Below are 22001 nucleotides of genomic sequence, written 5' to 3' on the forward strand. Positions count from 1 at the left end.
CAAATTCTTTGGTCAACAGAATTGAGGCTTCCTTCCTAAGATTATTTGCTGTGGTTCAGAACCTCCTTGTCCTGAGGGCTTAATGTTTAAGGAAGTGGTTGTGCAAGGGCTTGCATGGCAGTTTAATGAGGCGGTTCTCTGGCCTCCTTGTTTATCCCCTGAGTTTATCTGCCTCATGACTAATGGCATGCTAGAATAGGAAAGGTCTCTATGGGAGTGAGGTCCCACCCTACCATTGTCAGTTCCTAGGTGTCTGGGGCTTTCTGTTCTGGTGACATTTCATTCCTGGCTCCGCGTCCTTGCTCTGCTCATGCCTGTCTAACTTCCTACTACAGATCATGTGGTTGCCTAGCAGAACCGTGAGGTTAGGAGGGGAGGACATTCGGCACAGCACCGCTGATCCATATATGGAGGAATCGGCATATTCAAAATAACCAAAGAATTGAGTTTAAAATATAGTTGAGAAGATCTATTAATATGAAATATTTAGATAAGAGTTCAATAGTGGCTTTGAATCCCATCTACATGCTGATGACTTATATATGTCTATCTCTAGCCCAGTCTGATTCTTAGGCTTATAACTAACTCTTTTTTTTTTTTTTTTTTTTTTTTTTTTTTTTTTTTTTGTTTGTTTGTTTGTTTTTTCATTTTTTCTGAAGCTGGAAACGGGGAGAGACAGTCAGACAGACTCCCGCATGCGCCCGACCGGGATCCACCCGGCACGCCCACCAGGGCGACGCTCTGCCCACCAGGGGGCGATAATCTGCCCATCCTGGGCGTCGCCATGTTGCGACCAGAGCCACTCCAGCGCCTGGGGCAGAGGCCACAGAGCCATCCCCAGCGCCCGGGCCATCTTTGCTCCAATGGAGCCTTGGCTGCGGGAGGGGAAGAGAGAGACAGAGAGGAAAGCGCGGCAGAGGGGTGGAGAAGCAAATGGGCGCTTCTCCTGTGTGCCCTGGCCGGGAATCGAACCCGGGTCCTCCGCACGCTAGGCCGACGCTCTACCGCTGAGCCAACCGGCCAGGGCGGCTTATAACTAACTCTTAAGTGCCTATTTGATGTTTTGACTTAAAGGCCACTTAGCCATCTCAATCTTTGACAGACTAGTTTCTTCATCTGTATCTTACAATTTTAATTAGCATTAGTCATTTCTCTTTGATTTTGATTAATTGTGGTTCCTTAGAGAAGACTGAAATGCTGGACTTACCAAAGGACAAGGACTGATCATGTAAACCAGGACTACTAGAAACTATTTGAGAAATTTACAAGAACATCCCGATTTTCTTACAAAGGCAACAAGTCACTGCGGATCTATTAGGGTCAGTCCTGACACTCCAGTTAGAGAACAGAAACCAAATTCCTGTCTTCCAGTAGCTTGTATTCTATTGTGGTGTCCAGTTGAGCAAAGGCAATGAACAACAGTCACAGACACACACACACCACCACCACCACGTGGACACATAGTAACGAGTACTACACAGGAAAAAAGAGCTAGACAATAAAAAGCAGATATGTATCCCAGCACAAGGAAAAGTCAGGAAGGACTTCATGAAGAAGGATGCCTGCATTAATTCTGTAGATCTGATAGAAAGGGAGCTAAAATTAGACTTTTACAGGATCTCAATTAAACATCACAGACTATACTTTTAGCCACTATATAATTACTGTTGTTCAAGCTTCACACTATCATGAGTTGTTTTTGCCTAACTGCGCCTCTGCCGTGTGAAACTGTATGCTGCAAACTAAGGTAGAGCAAAGTACCAGGACAACTTTAAAATTTCATTTCTCTCCTTAATTGCTCAGCAATAAAGTAGGTTAAGTTGATTACTAACTTAGACATCAAACCCGTCACTGCCATCTCATTCTTCCCTTTCTAGTAATCACTCATGTATTTTTGAATGGTATTTAGCCAACTTTTATTATTTAGCACTGTGTAATTACAAAGTAGCGGACAAGCCCTGGCCAGTTAGCTCAGTAGTAGAGCATCGGCCTCGCGTGCAGGAGTCCCGGGTTCAATTCCCGGCCAGGGCACACAGGAGAAGTGCCCATCTGCTTCTCCACCCCTCCCCCTCTCCTTCCTCTCTGTCTCTTTCTTCCCCTCCCGCAGCCAAGGCTCCATTGGAGCAAAGTTGGCCCGGGCGCTGGGGATTGCTCTATGGCCTCTGCCTCAGGCGCTAGAATGGCTCTGGATGCAACAGAGCAATGCCCTAGATGGGCTGAGCATCGTCCCCTGGTGGGCATGCCAGGTGGATCCTGGTCCGGCACATGCAGGAGTCTGTCTGACTGCCTCCCCATTTCCAACTTCAGAAAAATACAAAATAATAATAATAATAATAACAAAGTAGCAGACAGTCATCATTCCATTATTCCTAACAAGATTCCAATTAAATTATTGGAAAAATCTATGCTTTGCATGTATTTGAAAACATTAAATTTTTTCCATACACTTCCATTTTCAACGAATATCCTTAACTATATCTCACTTCATTTCATTTAGCTCTAATACCCTATTTGAATGTGCAAATCTTCTTGCTGCCAAAATACTAGTTTGGAACTTGATCTCTGATTAGACAAACTGAACTTTAAAAAATATTAAAATAATTCATTTTGGCAGGATTCAACATTTAGAGACCAGTATAATTAGTCATGCTGATTTAATGACACCACATTTTGGGAAAAACAAATAACACTTTTCTATTCCTTAATTTTTGTTTTCACTTCTAGCTATACCATTACAAAATACATGATTTATCGTGATTGAATTGAAATCAAGAAACACAGCTATAAATTGAATCAATAGATATATTTCTAGTTCAGGCAAAATAACTCTAATTATAAATGGACAAAGAAACAGTTTGATATCGATGGAATTATTAGAGTCTTATTTTGTATTACTTTCTGTGCATGTTCTTGTAATTTGGAATCAGCATATTTGAGTCCCACTTTCGCAAGCCCCACTTCATTCCCTGGCTGCGCCCTTTCTGAGTTTCTGCATCAGGGTATGGACGGGAAGATCAGAACGACTAGTTAATGCAAAGGATTGCCATAAGAATGTTCATGACTGCCCAATAAATGTCCCTTTTATGCTTGCAGAAGCTAGGGCAGACATTTTTCTCTGATATAAGATTACATATGCAGACTATATCTTAGTAGCATATGCTCATGATGAGGTTGTTATTTGGAGAAATGAGCAGATAATACCTAGACACCGTGATACTCACAGCCAGAGAAAGCCAATGCTCTGCCCTTAAACAAGCCACAACATTTCCAATTCAGTTACCTTACAGTTCAACCCACACTCCTGTGTGACTTCTCTTACGGAAGAAAAGAATTTAAAAGCAGAATCGACCAATGCATTGGATCAGTGAAGTCTTCATTGTATCCTAGACCCTTAAAGCTCTCTCTGTAATCAACCACTTTTGTCATTTAACAGCCTTGTTTTGTGTTTTTGGCGACAGATCCCAAATGAATGGGCCTATCAGGGATGAGAAGAAAGGGAGCCACCCAAAGGCCCCCCCTTTTTTTTTTTGCCTTTGCTAACTGACGCTTTCCAAGCAGTTTGCTGGTGTTTGGAAACACTGTGTAGTAACTGGGGAAAGAGGCAGCTGTGCTTTGGGCCACATGAGGTAATTTGCAGACACATTTTAATTGCCTTTTAGGGAGCATGAAGGAGATCCAAATAGTCTAATGAGTTCCAGCAAACACCTGTGAAATGCTTTTAGACGGCCATGTAATACTGAAATTAAGAATGTAACGCAGCAATTGGAGGCATGGTGGGGTTTTTTTTTTTCCTTCACTGAAAAGGCTACTGAATGATGTTTTAAAGACCCCTTGCCACAGTAGGCCTGCCACTCACCTAATGATACTTTATCTTTGATTTCTTGGTCTAATAGAATGAATTCAATAACATTTGATAGCATCTTCACATCAAACTTTATATTAAAAAAATGAAGACTCTTAATTAGACAGTAAAATTCAAATGAGAAGGATTTCAGTTATAAATCCAAAACAATACACCTATTAGCAAACAAAATTAAATGGATAGATATGAAATAGAAAAAATTTACAATAATAGGGTGAGAGGTAGAGATTGTAGAAAACACGTTCTAGTTTCCCTTCCTCTATTTCTTTCTTTCTTCATTAGGTTACCCTCATTTTGACTATCCCCTTAACCCATGATATATTTAGGAAAATGTGTGGAAATTTCCAAATGTTTTTGGAGACTCATTTCTTTTTTTCCTACTTTGATTTCACCCAATTATACAATGTCACCAGTATGATTGTCATTCTTTTACATGAGCTGATACTTGCTATTTGTTTTATTTATTTATTTATTATTTATTTTATTTCTATTTTTTGTATTCTTCCAAAGTTAGAAGCTGGGAGGCACTCAGACTCCTGCATGCGCCCAACTAGGATCTACCCAGCATGCCCACCAGTGGGCGATTCTCTGACCATCTGGGGCGCTGCTCAGTGGCAGCCGGAGCCATTCTAACACCTGAGACGGAGGCCATGGAGCCATCCTCAGTGCCTGGGCCAACTTAGCTCCAATGGAGCATTGGCTGCTGGAGGTAAAGTGAGAAATAGAGAGGAAAGAGAGGGGGAGGGGTAGAGAAGCAGAGAGGTGCTTCTCCTGTGTGCCCTGACCAGGAATTAAACCTGGGGCTTCCATATGCCTGGCCGACCCTCTACTTCTGATCCAACCAGCCAGGGTCTGCTACTTGTTTGATAGCTTAAAATGCATTTGCTTTTTAAATAAAATATTTTCTGAATGTTTGATCAGAATGTCTGCTATGTAAATATTGAGGACAGTGTTCTCTTATATCTCCACTTGACTAAGCTGGATAAAAAGCTGTTGAAATCTTATCTGTCCTTACTAGATATTTTGGTTGTGTTTGATAAATGAATTAATCATAGAGATGACTTAAAATCTCTCAGTATGGTTGTGGTTTTGTTAAATTCTATACATTTTTGTTCATATTTTGAGGATATATTATTAGGTGTATACAGTTTAGAATTATTTAGCCTTCCTAGTGAATTGAACCTTTCATAATTAGACAGTAACTTTCTTTATTTCTAATAATATTTTAAACTTATGGTTGATTGGTCTGTTATTAAAATAGCTAAAAGTGTCATCTGACTAGTATTTGAATACAAAGTTTTGTTTTTCTCATTTTCCTTCCGTCTTTCCATATCCCTGTTTAGCTTATATAAATTAGAGGATGAATAGAGTTCATATGTGTATTTGTTTATTTTAGTTTATTTTGACAATCACTGTATTTTTGTTAGGTGATATACGTTCCACTTATAGTTATTGTGATTGCCCAAAAGGGTTGTTTTTACCATCACATGTTATGCTTTGATTCATTCTTTTTAATTATCTTTTCTCTTTTTTCATTGAATTTATCCATTCTTTCCTTTGTCTATTTATTCAAAATGATTTATTAAATGCTAAGTGAATGCCAAATGTTATCTTAGTTTTTGGCAGAATAGCAGTGGAAGCCCCTGGCCTTCAAAGATCCTGCAATGTACTGTGATGATGAACGACAAACACAGCAAGAATTATAAGATATTGTTTGTCAAAGGTGATAAGCATGAAGGAGAAAAAGAAAGTCAGATATTCAGGAAAGAAAATGGTTATTGGGCACTTAAATCAAGATCTTAAATGAAAAAGGGCAGTAATTTCTTTCAATGGAAATAACCAAGTTTTAGGCTAGTGCTTAGATGCAAACTTACCATTTTACTCTGATGTCGTATGGAAAATGAAAGATCTTTTCTTATTCCTATTCCCATTTTTCTTATAATTTCACATTTTAAAAACAGCATTAGTAGTCTTAAAAGTTCTCATCAAAAAAAAATTTTTTTTAATTAATATATGTTGACAAATAAGAACTAGACTTACTATGGTGGTCACTTTACAATATATATAGATATCAAATCATAATGTTGTATGTCTGAAACCAATATAAGGTTATATTTTAATTATACCACAATAAAAATACATGGGCATTTCATATACCTCAATCTTATTCAGAGTTTCATTATTCCTTCCCAATATTTAGATCTATTGCTTATTGTAATCATTCTACACACTGGTACTGTCTAAAAACCTTAGCTTGATTTTCTGAAAAATATCATGATAGCATAGGTTTTAAATTGTGTTTTCTTCCTTTGCATAATGTGACTTCTTCCCATCAAGCATCAAGTAGTGTTGCTTGTTGGTAGGTTAGAAAGAAAATGAACAGGTGCGTTAAATATTATCATTTTAACAGACAGAAGTATAGATTTGACATTTCATATTTTGTCACTTCATCTTGCCAGATTGATTTATGACAGACAATAAAGTTATCAGAGGCCTTTTGTTGTCAACGTTTTAGTTCTCAAATTGTGGGAACACAGAGTTTTGTCTGTAGGGAGAAGAAAGTAGTCCTTTGACTGAGACGAATGAAATGACAACTCAACCTCAGAATAAGGGTTGCTGTTAAGAAACTGGGGTGTCGCTCCATTCTTAGCAATGAATCATTTTGTTAAAAAAAAATCACCTCTATCACACATTTAGCTATAATGCGTAGTCAGCTTGGCTGCTAGGGGCAGAGCCATTTAGAAGATGGAAAATGAGGAAAGGAGTAATCCAGCTCAAGTCTCACAAAATAAAAAATATATATATTTGCCTTTGGAAGATTTAAAATATCTTGTTTCTCTGGTCTGCATTATACAGGAACATTGTTTTACTTTATTTCAGGTGTCTAGAACACACTTGGAAGTTGAGTTATTTCATTTTCTTTCCCTGAAATTACTTGTTTGAGCAAGGCAGACCTGTTATTCCTGCCACATTTATAAATAAATAAAAACATTATACTGAGTGAAATAAGTAAATCAGAAAAAGCTAAGAATTATATGATGTCACACATAAATGGGATATAAAAATGAGACTCATGGACATAGATAAAAGTGAAGTGGTTCCCACAGGGAGAGGGGTAGGGGTAGGGGAGTAAAGAGGGACAAATATATAGTGACAGAAAATAATGTGACTTTGGGTGATGGGTACACAATATAGTCAACAGTTCAAATGCTGGAGAAATGTTTATCTGAAACCTATGTACTCTTATTGAGTAATGCCACTTTATTAAATTTCATTTTCTAAATAAAAAAATAAGTGTTTAAGGTCTTATCAGATCTTTTTTGGCACAGACCTTTCACCAAAACCAGAATATTCAAATATAAGAAGGGAAAAATCTCAGTATAAACATCTAGGGAAATCAGGACATGTTGGTAGCCTGTAGACTGACTGGACTGATAGGAATTTATCAGAAGCTGCCAGATTGCATCAGGTGGGTAAAAAATAGGGAGACATAAAAAATATGTAACATTTGGGCCCTAGCCGGTTAGCTATGTTGGTTAAGAGCGTCATCTCAAAACAACAAGGTTGCCGATTCAATTCGCAGGTCAGGGTACATACAGGAACAGTTCAGTGTTCCTCCTCTCTCTCTCTCCCTGCCTCTCTCTCTCTATCTCTCTCTCAAAAAGAAAAAAGTGATTAAAAAGATCCTTTGATTCAATCCAGCAAAGCAGAGAAGGGTCAGAACAGATTAGGGTAGAATCTGAAGACAGTTAGATTTTCCTATGACAAAGATTAACAGCATATTGGACTACCTTGCTCTCAGCCCCCTTCTCAAAAAAGGGGGCATGGGAATTATAGAGGCAAAAGGGGGAGTTTCCTGTTTATTCTTGCATGAAGGGTTACAAGAAGGGAGGGAGTGATGATGAAGGGAAACATTTAGTTTATTTCCTAACTCCAGAGGAAATTGGACCTTGCCAAACATGGAACAGTCTCATGGCATTTTATGAAATAACCCAAACTGAGAATGTTAATTCTTCTATTCTGTCTAGCTATTTTTCATTTATCATATTCTGAACTCATAAATTTCTCTTTAAGATTTTCAAAAATACAGTGTTCTTCCTCACTTAAATCAAGCTTTCTCCTGTGTTGTTTAATTCAGAATTTCTGAATTTTAGGTGCAGTCTGAAATATAATTTAGTTTTCAAAACTGCTTTGCAAAACATTTGATATAGGATACTGGATTGTGACAGTGTATTTATATTTAGTGTATTTACTGATATTTTTGTGTTTGACTCTAATATCTTTCTACTCGGTTTCTATTTTTTTCCTTTTTTTTTTCATTTGTTCTTCTATCTTTTTTTTTTCTTTTGGAACAATCAAACATTTTTATTACTGCATATTATTTTAAAATATCTTACTGATTACTCTAACAATTGCAACATGTACTTTTTATTACCTTAAAGTAATTCCTTTGTAATTCCCTGTACTTTTAGAACCTTTATAATATGATACTTTAACTCAATTTACATCCACAATTGCTTTTTTGTTGTTGTTGTATATATTTTAATAATATATATGTTTTAAATATGCAATAGCTTACTGTTTTAAGAAGTCAGTATTTATTTAGAGTTAACACAAATATGCCATTTTCTGACTTTTTGTTATTTCTTCCTGAATTTTGGGACCATGTTTCTTCTGCCAATACTATACATAACTTTGACCATTGTTAGTCTCTATATATTTTTTAACCTTGTTCTTTCTTCTAGTATAAATAACTGAAGCATTTTTTGAGTATCAGTCTATTACTGACTAAATATAATTTTGGTTTGTGTGAAAAAAATAGTATGTTACTGTTATTATTGAAGAATATTTTTGTTATATAATTATATATAATTATATATAATTTTTGTTATAAAATTATAATATTTGTTATATAATTATATATAATATTTTTGTTATAGAATTATATGTAACATGTCAGAAATTGGCCTGTATCATTTTTAAGTAGTCATTGTACTTCAGCTAGCTTTTGGACTTTCTTCTGAAATGTTGCCCATAAGACTTAATTCTTCCTTGAAAGGAAAGACCTTGTCTCTCTATGGCTGTTTTAAATATTTATTCTTTGTGTTCAATTTCAGGGGAAAAAAATATTCTTCTTTGTGTTTATTGAACTTCTTCCAACGAAGACTTTATGTATGTCAGTTTGGGAATAATTTCAGCCAATATCCATGTTAGTCTAGCTCTTCCAAGAAGCAAACACCAAGACAGGATTATGTTTAAGAAACTTATTCAGGGACATATTGTGAGAGGATTTAGTAAGGATCCAGAAAGTGAAAGAGCTATCAGATCACGATGTGTGTCTGATTCTGACTAAAGGAGAAAGAGGAGAAAGTTTGAGTGAAAACCTTTTATATTGTAGTAAACTTTTAAGAAAGTTTATACTAGGTCATTGAATAGTCCTTAATCCCATGTCAACCAGAAGAGGCTTGTTTCTTCAAAAGACATGCCTGTCTTAGCTTTTGTATGGGTCACAGTCATTGTCTGGAAACAGCTTTGGAGTTCTGGCCTTGGCACCAAAAAAGTGCTATTTTCAAGAAAAAATTTAGGCCAGTTATGTTTCCTGAAGTCAGAGATCTGAGAGGCATGTTCTCATGTCCACCATGGTTTCTCTTCAAATACCACTATGCACATTCTCTCTGTGGTGAGCAACCCCTAAGATGGCCACAATGATACCTTTCTTTGGTATTCAAGATCTTGTGCAATTCCCTCCCTTGGGGTGTGGGTAGAACTTAATGACTTGCTTCTACTAAATAGAATATGGTTAAAATAATGGCAGGCCGCTTTAAGGATTAGGTTACAAATAGCCTGTGACTTTGTCTCTCTCTCTCTCCCTCTCTTTCTCTCTTCCTTTTTAAGGAAGTCAGTTGCCATGGTATGAGGTATGAGTTGCCCAATTGCGATGCCCATATGGCAAGAAACTGGGTAATCTCCAGCCAATAACTGGAAAATAACTAAACATTTTAGTTTGAAAACCCAATGAACAATGGAAAGCTGCCAGCAACCATGGGTTGAAAGCTGATCTTCTACCAGTCAAACTTTCAGATGAGCCTGCGACCCTACTTGTTAATATGAATACAATTTAATTAAGGCCTTGAAATAAAAGCATCAGTCTAATCCTTGCTCACCTCTCTGACCCACAGATATTATGAGATAATAAATACTTGTTGTACTAAGCTATTAAGTATGAGAATAATTTGTTATACATAACCATTGAGAACTGGTACACCCACTTTCTTCTATTCTGGGAATTATACTTACACAGAGGATATGCCTTTAAACATGTTTCATATGTTTCTTACTCATTTTTACTCTTCTTAAATTTTACTCATGTGCTTTAATATGAAGTTTTTAGTTAAATCTATCTGTCAGGTTACTCATCCTATTTTGTTATATTTTATCTAATTCTAGATAGTTTATGTTTGAATTCTACCGTTCCTATTTGACTATTTTATATAGATTCTATTCATCAAGTAAAAAAATAAAATCTTCATTTTTCTCATCTATTTTTAATACATGTTAATATTAGTGATTTAAAACTCTATTTTTAACTAAAAAAGAAAAAATATAAATAAAAAAAACCTCTATTTTTGATAACTCCAATATCTGGATCATGTGTGACTCCATTTCTCTTGCCTGTCCCCAACTTGATCAGTTGGTTCAATACATGGTAGACTTGGCAACTTTTTATTGCACATTGGTCTCTCATGAATAAAATCCTTCTTTAGACTATTAGTAACAATCACACTGTTTTGTAAAACTTCTAGTTTTGGATAACCAAATTCATAGTATGTCTAGACTGACATAAGTTTATCAGTCCCTATCTAGGTCAGTGGAAAATAATGTCATAATTCTATAATGCATAAGAATTGGAACATATTTGAGGTTCATGTAAGCTGTAATAGACAACATTTAGTTATTATTAGTCATGGTAATAATGTATAACACTTTCAATTATATATATATATATTAATTGATCAAATGACCAGTGTAGTAAAAAGAATGTTTTACATCAAAACATCTGCATCCTTGTCATACCTTTAATACTATTTGGTTTGTGTCTTTGCCATAATGTATACAACTGGGTTTTCTTTTCTTAATCTATAACACCGCATGTTCTCTAGCATACTTTTCATAAATGTTCGTGTGAGAAATTGACTTTATAAGAGAAAATGAGATAAGAACAATGCATCAATGAATTTGAGTCAGGCTAAGAAGATCCTAAAGCAGTGTGGTTATAAGTATGGATTTTTGAGTGCTGATTATGCAGTTCATTTTGAGTGCTGATTTGGCCACCTACCCACATTGTAGTCTTGGTAAATTATTAGATTTATGTATTCTTTGGTTTCCAAATATGTATAGTAGAGATAATAATAATAATAATATATGCAGTGGTTGTTTTGACATATTAAATAATTCATGTAATATAATTAGAAAATGCTGTACTTCAAAGAACTCATATATTGTTATTATTATCAATATTGTTATTACTACCGTAAGTATACTTTAGGCTTAAAAAAACTCTTGACTATAATTAATTATAAAAGAAAAGAAGATTTTCTAGGTGGACCATTGTGGAATAAGAGTATCTATCTACTCCTACATTGATTTTATTTTCTAAAGGAAAGAAAAGGCCCTGACAGGCTACATTGAAAAGGCCATGGAAGAGCTATCCTAGCTATTCTCATTACAACACAGCCAGGCTTGTGTCTACATCTTCATCTTTCCATCCCAGGGCATTTGCACTGCAGTGGTTAAGAAGAACGCTATGCTCAGTCCCAAGCTCAGTCTGATCTTCCTAAACTGTGTTGAATAAATGGTGACTTGCCCACGCACACGCTCTTTATATTTTCCAAGTGAGATGCCCACAAACAGTGCGGTACCCACCACTGATTACCTAATTACACAATCGCTCCATCAGTAAATCAGCGCAGCATCTGCAAGCCTGTGTGTCACCGCCACAACACTGTCTGTCTATTCCCCCAGCGCTTCACTGAGGCGGCTCTCCTGACATAATATATTTATTATCCATTAGCTCTGGCCCACGCTCTGCAGTGCTCAATTACGATACAATCGAGCGAGGGGTCTGGTGTCGGCCAGTGTAATGACTTTCTGATTATCTGTCTTTAAATGATGAATGAAATGAAAATGTACTGCTCAGACCAAATATAAGAGTGTTAGGATGCCAAATGGAAATGGGACGTAGCCTTCTGCATGGGAGAATGGCGGAGGCCTGCTTTTCTTCTGCAAAGGCTCCTTAAAGGTAGAATCCCACGTCATTCTCAACGTCTCAGTTATAAGATGACTATGAAACCATTGACTCTACGTCCTCACTTGACATTTTGGGGTCATTGTAATACCCCGTGATTAAGGATTAAATTCACATTCACAGGGACTTTCAAATGCTTTTGCATTTGCCTTCTCTTTTGGCTTTAAATTACATGAACTGACCTCCCAGGGACAGTCATCTTGCTTCTACTTTGTCACCTGGATCAGATTTTTTGTTGTTGTTTTTGTCTCATGGGAGAGCTGTAAAATAATTAAGCATACTGATACATAGATGGGCATTTAAAAAAAATAATAACATGCCAGGATTAAAAATAAGTGGGAGACTCAAAAAACATTTTGTTGTTCAAATAATTATGAAGCAGGTGTTTGATAGCACAGTCATTTCTGCTTCTGTTTACATCTTTCATTATTATTCTGTTAATTATAAATGAAAATCCAATAAAGCTTTATAATGAAACACTCACAAATTTGCAGCTTCTCAGTTTATTCCCTTAAATAGAACACATTGGACTCTTGGTTATAAAATATGTACTTTTAAAAATCCAATCCCCTTCCCAACTCTTTAAATCCTCTATAATAATTAAGCCTTGTGGAAGATTCAGACAAGAAAGAGACCTAAATGTATTAATTTTTCATCTCATAATTACACTTTACAGAATGTTGCTTGGGTTTTCTGGAAAGTACCCATTGTGCCCACTACCTAGCTATATAAACTGGGTAAGTTTCTGCCATGCTCTCGGCTTCAATTATGTAAAAGAACTTACAAAAAAACAAAAAAAAAAATGAGGTCTTCTGAAATAGAATTTCCAAAATAAATTTCTAATTCTTTCTTACATTAGTTTACATATTTGAGAAGCGGATCTAAAAATTCAGCCTTGAAATCAGAGTAAAATTTGCATCTCATTTAATGTAGTGGGAGCAAAGCGATAGTCTTTGTACTTGTGGGAGATTGATCAAGGGCTTGGTAACTTAGAGAGCAAGGAGACTAATTTTTTTATTCTTTTTTTTCTATTTATTTATTTTTGTTTTTATTTAGACAATTAAATTTAACATTGGTCAACCAGAGTACATAGATTTAGAGAAAACATCTCCACATCATTTGGACAGTCCATTATGCTGTATACCCATCACCCAAAGTTAAATCATCCTCTGTCACCCTATATTTTGTTTCTCTTTAAGCCTCTCTCCTTCCTCCCACCCACTTCCTCTCCTCCTTTCCCCTCCCCATGGAAACCACTGCACTTTTATCTATGTCCATGAGTCTCAATTTTGTGTCCCACCTATGTATGGAATCATACAGTTCTTAGCTTTTTCTGATTTACTTATTTCACTCAGTATAATGTTATCAAGGTCCATTCATGTTGTCATAAATGATACTATGTCATTATTTCTTATGACTGAGTAGTATTCCATAGTGTATATGTACCACATCTTCTTTATCCAGTCCTCTATGGAAGGGCATTTCGGCTGTTTCCATGTCTTGGCCACCAAGAACAATGCTGAGATGAACATGGGAGTGTATGTGTCTTTATGTACCCATGTTTTCAAGTTTTGGGGGTATATTCCCAGTAGAGGGGTTGCTGGGCCATATGGTACTTCTACTCTTAATTTTGTGAGGAACCACCATACTTTCTTCCATAGTGATTGTACTACTTTACATTCCCAGCAGCAGTGAATGAGGATTCCTTTTTCTCCACAGCCTCTCCACACTTGTTGTTACCTGTCTTGTTGATAATAGGTAATCTAACAGGTGTGAGGTGGTATCTCATTGTAGTTGATTTGCATTTCTCTAATAGCTAGTGAAGATGAGCATCTTTTCATATATCTATTGGCCATTTGTATTTCTTCCTGGGAGAAGTGTCTGTTCATGTCCTCTTCCCATTTTTTTTTTTATTGGATTGTTTGCTTGTTTGCTGTTGAGTTTTGTGAGTTCTTTGTATATTTTGGATATTAGGCCCTTATCTGTGCTGTTCTTTGAAAATATCATCTCCCATTTAGTTGGCTGTCTGTTTGTTTTGCTGACAGTTTCTTTTGCTGTGCAAAAACTTCTTAGTCTGATGTAGTCCCATTCATTTATCTTTGCCTTCACTTCCCTTGCCTTTGGGGTCAAATTGATAAAATGTTCTCGACTGCCAAGGTTCATGAGTTTAGTACTTATATAATATTTTCTTCTATGTAATTTATTGTTTCAGATCTAATATTTAGGTCTTTGATCCCTTTTGAATTTTTGTGCAGGGAGACAAACTGTAGTCAAGTTTCATTCCCAGCACTATTTATTAAAGAGGCTTTCTTTTCTCCATTGTGTGTTTTTGGCTCCTTTGACCATATATATGTGGTTTTATTTCTGGGTTCTCTATTCTGTTCCATTGGTTTGTGTATCTATTTTTCTGCCAACACCATGCTGTTTTAATTATTGTGGCTCTGTAGTATAGTTTGAAGTCAGGTATTGTAATGCCTCCAGCTCGTTTTGGGGGTTTTTTTCTTAGGATTACTTGGGTTATTCGAGGTTTTTTATGGTTCCATATAAACCTGATGATTTTTTTGTTCCATTTCTTTAAAAAATGACATTGAAATTTTGATGGGAATTGCATTAAATTTGTATATTGCTTTGGGTAATATGGCCATTTTAACTATATTTATTCTTCCTATCCACGAACAAGAAGTATTTTTCCATTTCATTGTGTCTTTTTCAATTTTTTTAACAATGCTTTGTAGTTTTCAGTATACAGCTCCTTTATATTATTTGTTATGTTTATCCCTCGGGTTTTTTTTTTGTTGTTGTTGTTGTGGCAACTGTAAAAGGGATTTTTTAAAATTCTTTTTCTAATGTTTCATTGTTGGCATATAAGAAAGCAATAGACTTCTGTATATTAATTTTGTATCCTGTGACCTTACTGTATTGGTTTATTGTTTCTAATAGCCTTTCTGTGGAGTCTTTGGAGTTTTCTACAGGCTCATATTATCTGCAAAAAGTGAAACTTTTACTTCTTTTTTTCCAATATGAATTGCCTTTTATTTCTTTCTCTTGTCTGATTGCTCTGGCTAGAACTGCCAGTACTCTGTTGAATAGGAGTGGAGAGAGTGGGCAGCCTTGTCTTGTTCCTGATTTTAGAGGAAAAGTTTTCAGTTTTTTATCATTTAGTACAGTGATGGGCAATCTTTTGAGTTTGGTGTGTCAAAATTTGCCAAAAAACCGAGCATAACTCGGGTGATGTGTCACTTTGAGAAAAAAAAACCATAATTTCGCTATCTTTATAGTTTAAATAACAAAAATGTATAATTGTAATATATAACTGTATTTAATAAACCAAAAACTAATTATTTAACTTACCTGCTTAGTGACTTCTTTGTTCATCTGTCAGTTTCTTTTGTTGGTCTTGATATTATTTAACTTGTGTGGGGTGCCGTGAACTAAGATAAGTGAGGGGGAGGGGGAATTCTTTAACCTGCCTATTAGTGACTTTTTTGTTGCTGAATTTCATTGGCTAAATCTTCAATTGAAGGTTGGTATTTTGTATACTTCAAGCCCAAGCAAGCGCTACTAACTTCATCTGTCAATCTGTTTCTTTTGTTGGTTTTGATATTATTTAACGCTGAGAATAAGGTCTCACAAAAGTACGTAGAGGGAAAAACTGTAAAGTAAAGCCATTGCTATATTTTTCAGGGTGCTGAAAGTGTCTGGTAATTGGTTCCAGGCACGCCAAATTTCCTGTTCGTAGTGGCGCTCCTCTTGATTCTCCAAGCGGCAGTTTTTCTGTGTGTGTGTGTGTGTGTGTGTGTGTGTGTGTGTGTGTGTGTGTTGTCCTTACCAGGTTTTGGTATGAGGGTTATGTTGGCCTCATAAAATGTGTTTGGAAGTATTGCTTCTTCTTCAGTTTTTTGGAAGACTTTGAGAGTGGTGGTATCCTCCCTATTTGTTTATATTGTCAACAGAATTAAATCTATGCTGAAGAACTGTGTATATGTCTTCAAAATGCTCCCATTCCTAGGGTTATAACTGCCTTCTTATCTTTTACTGTAAAGAATGACTATCCTAAGTATTGGTTAAATGTCTTGCGTCCTTTTCGGTAAAGTAAAAAAGAAGAAAAAATTGTCTCTAAGGGCACTGATTAAATGAGCTCATTAATTAATTAAGTACATCTCAGCCTTCTTGATTTGGAAATTCTAACACCAATCTTGAGAGCTTGTAGTTTGTAAAACTAGATACGGTAGACAAATATTAGTTTTTCCTTTTGTTTCCAGCCACAGTGGAAAATATTTAAGTGGCAATATATTAGAAGGTGTAGGAAAATATAAAGTGATTTAAAGGTCATTGATTGCTTTATTTTTATTTCATATTTGTTTATTTACAAATAAAGACAAATTTGAAAAAAAGTGCTGATTTTTATTTACATAACTGATGTAGTAGAAAGAAGGTCTAAATTTCATTTTACTTTGTAAAAGCAGAATTTTCTTAGAATATGTTTCTAAAAGAGTACCTGTTTGACATAGAGTCCTCATCACTGCTTCTCAATCCATTGTTAGCTAGAAAATGAATACAAAACATACTCAGACTACAATCTTGAATATGTTTTTCTTTTCATTACAAGACTGAAATGTATTAGGAGCTAATTTAAGTATATCAACAAAACAGCCAAGGCCATGTGAACCCTAGCGCTCAGTCTCTGGCTAGACTAAGCACGATTTTTTCCAGAAAGACATCTGCCTAGTGTCAAAAAATATCAATTTGTCCTTCACATAAATCTCTTGGGTCAGAAAAAAATAATATTTCTTATGTGGGTTATCAAAGCTGCAAGTTCCACAGGGTGATGCCAAGTATATGGTATGTTGTGTTACATGAGAGCAACCTTGGTCTTAGGGAACCCAGATTTGTTATAATGGAAAGAAAGCATGCCTACCCTATACTCCAAGGAAGACACCATCTTTATTTTCCACGGTGCCCAAATCCTGTCTTTTTGTTCCAGAAGAAAACATTGTTATTATATTGAGGCTCTATTTTTCTATACACATATTGTCTAAAATCAAAACATGCATCAAGACATGCTGAAATAAGACATCCATAAGAATTGTCTCCCAATACCTATATTTCATATTTTCTAGAAAACAGTATAGTGATTCCTTATATGGTTTTCAATAGCCATGGTTTAGACAACACATTCACAAGTTTATTTTTTCTTTTCCTTTTCCAAGAGAGAGGAGGGGAGATAGACAGACTCCTGCATGTGCCTCGACCAGGATTCACCCAGCAACCCCATCTGGGGCTGATGCTCTGCCCATCTGGGGCCATGCTCATAACCCAGCTACTTTTAGCACCTGAGGCAGAGGCTCCACAGAGCCATCTTCAGCAGCTGGGGCTGATGCATACAAACCAATCCAGACATGACTGGGGGAGGGGAAGAGACAAAGGGAGAGAAGGGGATGGTGTAGAGAAGCAGATGGTCACTTCTCCTGTATGCCCTGACCAGGAATCAAACCTGGGACATCCACACGCCAGGCCAATGCTCAACTACTGAGCCAACTGGCCAGGGCCCACAAATATTTTATATTTCTCTGATAGCACACCCCTAAGCCCGGTTTCACTGATCCCATTTTATAGATAAACATTCCAAATCTGATAAACTAAGTAAATTGTTTTGGGTCCCATAACATTAACTGATAAAGGAGAGACCTTAATCCAAGTCTTCTGCCTTCAAATATATTGTATTTCCTACAAGACCAGAGTATTCTCTTTATTCACCACACTTATTGGCAACTGCATGTAAAGGAATAGGTTAATTATGTGATGTGATTTGATAAATGTTTTTGGAGGCCTATTGTCAACAAAATAACAAATGTCTGTCTGTCTGTCCTGTTTTGCATGCGGCACAATCCACTCTTGGGGATCCTTTTCATCTGGAGTGCTAGTCTTCAGGATTCTCTGGAGTTCATCTCCATAAAAAAGGCTGTCGGTTAGGTTCCTAGCTACTCTGCCCAGGAGCTGCTAGCGGAAATGTTTCATTCTCATTAGACAGTTGGGAATTTGTAGAAGAGCAAACTGTTGGAAAAGGGAAGAGTATCCACATCCTTTACCCTGTTTATAACCTTGGCTGTATGTCTTGACTCTCATTTTTTTTTGTTACACTTCTCTTTCTGTAGATCAATAGCAAACAGTTTGGGTACAGACCCTGGTTTAGGGACTATGCTTGGAGTAGAAATGGTGTAAGCTTCATCAGATAACGGGAATGTGGCATTTCAAAAAAAAAAAAAAAAACGGAAAATATGACACTAACTTCTCTCTGCCGTAGATGGTAACTCAGTGTATTAGCATCGTTGGCTACTTTTTCTGAACTTCAGTATTGGCCTCAACAGCCTCTTTGGAAGCCTGTGATGAGTATAAATGAGTTCATGTCTCATCAGCAGCAATGTATTTTTTAGTTTGAAACTAAAAAGAGAGAGTGAAAGGAAAATGGTTTATATGTGTGAAAGCATATCCCTTTAAAAGCCTGTGGGTGTGGATGACGACCATCAATTCCCATGGGAGCACACCCTTCTTTTCTCTGTAAATAAAGTTCATTTATCCAATTAGCACCAATACAGAGTGTTAGATAAAAGTCCTGAGGCCCTGGCCGGTTGGCTCAGCGGTAGAGCGTCGGCCTAGCGTGCGGAGGACCCGGGTTCGATTCCCGGCCAGGGCACACAGGAGAAGCGCCCATTTGCTTCTCCACCCCTCCGCCGCGCTTTCCTCTCTGTCTCTCTCTTCCCCTCCCGCAGCCAAGGCTCCATTGGAGCAGAGATGGCCCCGGGCGCTGGGCATGGCTCTGTGGCCTCTGCCTCAGGCGCTAGAGTGGCTCTGGTCGCAATATGGCGACGCCCAGGATGGGCAGAGCATCGCCTCCTGGGGGGCAGAGCACCGCCCCTGGTGGGCGTGCCGGGTGGATCCCGGTTGGGCGCATGCGGGAGTCTGTCTGACTGTCTCTCCCTGTTTCCAGCTTCAGAAAAAAAAAAAAAAGTCCTGAAATAATAGGAGCCGGAGGAACAAGGCAAAGGTCACTTCTTAGAGAAAAACAGTGACCTCGCAGCCAATCTGTAGGGAAAACGTGGGTTGGCACATAATAAAGACATCGTTTTAGCAAGATAGATGTCTGCTATTCTTAACAGTCCATAGAAACAGAGTCCAGAAACGATTCTGGAAGTCATGGCCTGGACAAGAGAATTTCCGTGAGACGCTGCCCGGTTCCAAAAAGAGAATCACACGCAGAGTCACACGGTCGGGGCTGCCAAGGAAAGATTAAGGAACAAACACCTAAAACCTTAGGGTTTTCCTAATGGCATAATCACTTGATTAGTGTAGGCTGAATTACATAATTGCACAGTGAGACTTGACATTTCAAGACAGAGCATGCCATTCAAAAAGGGTAGTCGGGAGGGGCTTGGAGACGGAGTTAACAGGGAAACATCCCTGCCCGGCCCGCACTTGCGTGCCCTGCCCGAGGAGGCTGCTGGGCACCAGCGGGGTTCTCATCACAGCTGCTGACTTCTGCTTCTGCCAAATGAGCAGACCTCCACAGCAGGCGACTTCTCCACTTCACCAACATCGGAAAAGTTAACTGGGGGTCTTGGGGAGTTCTGTGCCATTGCAGAGAAGACAAGTATCTCTGTTATCTATCTATCTATCCATCTATCTATCTATCTATCTATCTATCATCTATCTCTCTATTATCTCTACAAGTCTTCTGGCCACTATTAAACCTCCTAATTATGTTGACTATAACTACCCATTAAGGTAATTAACACTGAAAAAACACTTTAGGAAATTAATAAGCTCATGTGCTTCGTTTTCACTTTATTTTTCTCTCCAATTTTTTTCTGTCTTCCATATGGGTCTCTTGTCTGACTCCCATCATACATCCATAAGTTGAAATGAGCCACAGTGAGTGAACATTTGAGGTTTTAGCAGCATATTTGTCCTTATTCAGACCTTTCTTTTTATTTTTAGGTAGATTTTCCCACCATTTCACACCACGGGTATCTTTTTTACCACATTATATAAAATGTGTTTTGATTATTTCACTTTCTTTCGGCATGAGGCTGTGATTCTTAAAGACATAAATTATTAGCCCCTAAGAAAGAATTCAATAAAAATGCCCACTTTTCCTTTTAATGAATACTGAAACACAGCTTTTCTCGGTTTATTCTCATTTTCAGTGCAAGAAACTTGAACAGGAATGTGTATCCGTTGTTGCAGAATAATATCTGTACAACTTATTTCCCTCCTCTACTTCTGTGTTTTATGAGAGTTTCAGATTTTTTATAACCATAGTTTTATATCTAAGAAATGATGAGTTGAGCAAAGCCCATATTTTAATGGGAACCCATAGTTATTGCCCTTTACAGAAGGAATAATTGGAGTCAACTTTCAGTCATAGATCTGGAAGGTTCATCTGCTTCCAGTTAAATTTTCTGAGCCACACGCCTCAAAAAGGCACACATTCAAACACACACATACACACACACCCCTAAGCATCACAGGTATATCAGTTCAGATGCTTTTTTACTTACAAAAAGAATATCTCAAGTCCAATTGGCTTAGTAGCCTGGATGCATGGAAGGAGAGAGCTGTAGGCACAGCTCATCAGGATTGAAACTCTTCTGTGATGTCCTTGGCCTTGTTCTCTTCCTGTGATGGCATCAAGCTTAGGTCATTAGTTAGGTGACTTCCTCAGTGCTGTTAATCACATTTAGATGTGAGAATGTCCACAGGGAATGAAGGTGACTGTTTCTTCTTGTTTATGTTTCCTAGTAGCAGGATGCCTTTTTGAGGACCCCATTTTCACACCCAGATGACAATAATGACTACATTTCACCACTCATTGGCTGCACCATAGTTCACATGCGCATTCCTAAGCCTATAAAGAGAGGATAAATATTTTAACACATTCAAGGTTCTCCTAAGAGTTGGCTAGAGAAAGGGAATATTTTTTTTTATTGTGATTACTAACAGTGTTGTTGTACAAATAGGACAAGAAAAGTCAATAAGTGAATTTTATTCTAATGGACCAATACAGTAATGAGCTTTTGGTCCAATATGTTCCAAATAAGAATCAATGTTGTTGTTTTTTTAAGAGGAAAATATTTGAATACATACATTCTCTACCTAACCCTATCATAAATAAAGCACAGCAAATAATATGAAGAGATAGAAACAAAGAAAGGGGAAAGCCATCTTGATATCATTTGAGTTTTGAATACAGCCAAGTCAGAAGGCAGCTCTATATCTGGACTTCCAGAAATTTAAACAATAGATTATCCGTCGTCCTTGACCCTGTTTGAATTGGGCTGCTGCCATTTGTAACACCCTCCCACCCAAATTATTTCTAATACATAGAAGGTTTCCAAATAAAAAGAAATCACATTCTCCCTTGGACTGAGTCTCTGCATCTTGACTTCAGAGCTAGTCATACTTGGTGGAAATCATATCATGATGAACTTCAAGGTTCTTCTCTAATATTGAGAATTTGTTTTAATTTTCTAGAACCAAAGTAGACATGAGGCCACTGTACTATTGTGTGAGAGAGTCTCAGGGAAAATTTACTACAAGTTTAGAAATCAGAGTTGAGTTTTCAAACTCAAATAGGGAAAAACAATGATGATAGATCCCAGACCAAAATCCAAAGAATATGACACCTGACAGGAATTTGTGTCTGGATTTCTACATGAACAAAGGGCAACTGAAAATAAACCATAAGAAAGCAAAACCTAGAAGGATTCTAAGCCAGATTTCTGCTGCTGACCTGTTCTGAACTTGGATTGTGACAGTTTTGAATGTAGACATAAT

The 22001-nt window shown here is 37.1% G+C and overlaps 1 non-coding gene across 1 annotated transcript; it reads left to right on the plus strand.

Annotated features, from left to right (window-relative positions):
- Positions 1 to 1955: 1955 nt before the first annotated feature.
- Positions 1956 to 2031, plus strand: TRNAA-CGC (transfer RNA alanine (anticodon CGC)). The gene has a single exon. It is a non-coding gene; the product is annotated as a tRNA-Ala (tRNA).
- Positions 2032 to 22001: the final 19970 nt, after the last annotated feature.

The sequence above is a fragment of the Saccopteryx bilineata genome, chromosome 4 (assembly GCF_036850765.1).
Source record: "Saccopteryx bilineata isolate mSacBil1 chromosome 4, mSacBil1_pri_phased_curated, whole genome shotgun sequence".
Classification (NCBI taxonomy): domain Eukaryota; kingdom Metazoa; phylum Chordata; class Mammalia; order Chiroptera; family Emballonuridae; genus Saccopteryx; species Saccopteryx bilineata.